Source organism: Mus caroli, chromosome 3 (assembly GCF_900094665.2).
Source record: "Mus caroli chromosome 3, CAROLI_EIJ_v1.1, whole genome shotgun sequence".
In the NCBI taxonomy this organism is placed as follows: domain Eukaryota; kingdom Metazoa; phylum Chordata; class Mammalia; order Rodentia; family Muridae; genus Mus; species Mus caroli.
Genome location: NC_034572.1, coordinates 46,361,798 through 46,364,571, shown reverse-complemented (window position 1 = coordinate 46,364,571; position 2,774 = coordinate 46,361,798). Strand labels below are relative to the sequence as shown.

At 48.7% G+C, this 2,774-nt stretch overlaps 1 non-coding gene across 1 annotated transcript; it reads left to right on the top strand.

Moving 5' to 3' along the window:
- Positions 1 to 2,510: 2,510 nt before the first annotated feature.
- Positions 2,511 to 2,614, top strand: LOC115030659. Its single transcript, XR_003836265.1, has one exon. It is a non-coding gene; the product is annotated as a U6 spliceosomal RNA (small nuclear RNA).
- The last annotated feature ends 160 nt before the right edge of the window (positions 2,615 to 2,774 follow it).

Genomic DNA, 2,774 nt, shown 5'->3' with positions numbered 1-2,774 from the left:
CAGCCAACCATTGGAAGGGGCATAGGGTCCCCAATGGAGGAATTAGAGAAAGGACTGAAGATGCTGAAGGGGTTTGAAATCCCATAGGAAGAACAACAATATTAACCAATCAGATCCCCTAGAGCTCCCAGGGACTAAACCACCAACCAAAGAGTACACATGGAGAGACCCATGGCTCCAGCCACATATGTAGCAGAGGATGGCCTTGTTGGACATCAATGGGAGGAGAGGCCCTTGGTCCTGTGAAGGCTCTATGCCCCAGTGCAGTGGAATGGCAGGGCAGGGAGAAGGGAGTAGGTGGGTGGAAGGGTGGAGAAGCACCCTCATAGAAGCAGGGGGATGGGATAGGGGTTAAGCACGGTGCATGACATTTTGCAGGAGGAAAACTTTTGCCCTGCTGAAATACTTTTTATATTTTCTTGAGACCCAGACCTATTCCTTACATAAGCGTTAGGATTTCTTCTATGCTGTGACTACAAGAAATTCTATTGGTTCCCACCCACGGAAGCCAACCTTGACATTGCCATGTGTGCTTCTGTGCCTGCTCACCGTTGGCAGGGCGTGTGCTCTGTCTTGACCCACGGGCATTTATAGTTAATTAAGTCCTGTCCTAAGGAACATTATTCTGCCCAGTGTCCCTGTCAAAATAGCAAATCTAGGTATATCCTTGTTACCCTTGTCCTCAAATGATTGGACCAGAAGTAGACATGTGACTCAAGCATGGCATCCTGGGTTGATCAGGTGCCCCGGATGAAGAGGTGAGTTCAAAGAAGGATCCATGTGCCAGTCACATCCCCACCCACAGGACTTTTAGTTGAGAAATACACAGAGACTCTGGCTGTTTGCTAAAGGGGGCAAGGTTGAAAGGTATACTGGTAAGGTCGTGAGGAGCCTTAGTCATCTTCAGTTAAGTATAAGCCAAAATGGCTAGAAAGCTAAAACTACAGATTAAGCTGACAGTGTAATAGAGAGATGACTGTTAAGGTGATGGTGGTGAGAGGAGAAGCTAAAGATCACACATCCAGAGCAGCAGGACTTGAGGTTGGCTGAGCATCCTCATGAGAAACCACAGTACAGTTCATGCTCATGCAGACTGGGGGTCCTCAGAGTCAAAGGTCTCTAGCAGGAGTCTTCTCCAACTCTAATCATGCAGGGGCTTCATTAGAGAGATGTCCTCTGCTGTATCCTGCATTTCCTGCCACGCAAGAAGCACCCATCATCCCTTACTCCCTCCTGAATCTGGACCATAGCATCATGGTCAGGAAGTATTATTACCAAGGTTACCAACCCTCTTGTTACAACCCCCTGTCTTTCAATATTACCTTCCCAACAAGAAGGCCTGAAAGACCCCAAGCAAAAAGTAGACCAACAAAAGTGTTCTCTGTCATATGAATGGTGCTTCCTGGCCTACCTGGAGGAAGGCAACTGTTTTGTCTGCCCCTGTCTGTTGGCCTCCTCCGGGGACCTCTTCCGTCATTTACGAGAGCCTACTCTGTGTCCTGTGACTCCAGTTTCTACATAAGTCACAGGAGTGGAGATGCAGCAGTACCTTTTCAAATCTGCCGTGCCTGAAAGATCCAAGTGCCATCCTGCTTCTCCATTTGTATTTTCCTGCCAAACAGCAGGCTTGGAAGAGACACAAAAATCAGCATTGTTATGAGCTCTGCCTAAGCTTGGGAGGCTAAGAGAACCCTAGTCTCCATGTGCATGAACGTGGCCAATATTTCACTCCCCAGGGGCATCAAGATGAAGGGACACCTGAGCTGAATTCAGAAATGGATGCTTCCTGTGGAGGGACTGGCGGCAGCTCTAGCATTCATTTTCCTTCTTTCAAGTAAGACTGTAGCTGAGGTTTCTACCGTATTTGCCATCTTACCTACCTAGATCTGCCACCTTACATATCAGACAGATAGGTAGCCACCCACCAGTTCTCCCAGCCAATTAGTAAACTTGGTAGTGCCTTAGTGGACATCCTGGATCACTGCCTCCTACCACCATGGCTGTCAGTGTGCTCATACAGGGACTGACTCCAGGGAAGTGAATGCTGCCTCCTTCTCCTTTGCTGATAGTGGTGACTCTGCTGCTAAACAAGTCAAGATGACCTCGTGCCATCAGTACAGGTCCCGCTCTCTGCCAGGGATTGTGATTTGCCCCCATAGCCTGGCATTCTGAGATCTCAGCTGTGTCCTTGAACCATTTCCAAGTGTGTCAATGACTCCAATTGGCCATGCTGCAGGCCTGACTCACAGCTCCTCAGGTACTGCTTCAAGCCAGTTTCCTCCTCCTCCTCCTCCTTCTCCTCCACCACCACCACCACCACCACCACCTCAACACACAAACAAAAGCAGTTTCTAGGTTTGCTGAGCTCTCCTCAAAGATGCAGGCCTGGAGCTGAGGGCAGCAGCCTGGTACCCTCACTCTTCCCTTTCAAGGTGGAGCCTTATTTCTGCTATGAAAACTTAGGAGATCTATGGGGTCCCTTTTTTCATTGTTAAAAAACCTGAGGTCCTGTGCTCGCTTCGGCAGCACATATACTAAAATTGGAACGATACAGAGATTAGCATGGCCCCTGCGCAAGGATGACATGCAAATTCGTGAAGCATTCCATAATTTTGAGACTGCCATACTGGAGGATCCATCCCATAATCAGCTTCCAAACGCTGACACCATTGCATACACCAGCAAGATTTTGCTGAAAGGACCCTGATATAGCTGTCTCTTGTGAGGCTATGCCGGGGCCTGGCAAACACAGAAGTGGATACTCACAGTCAGCT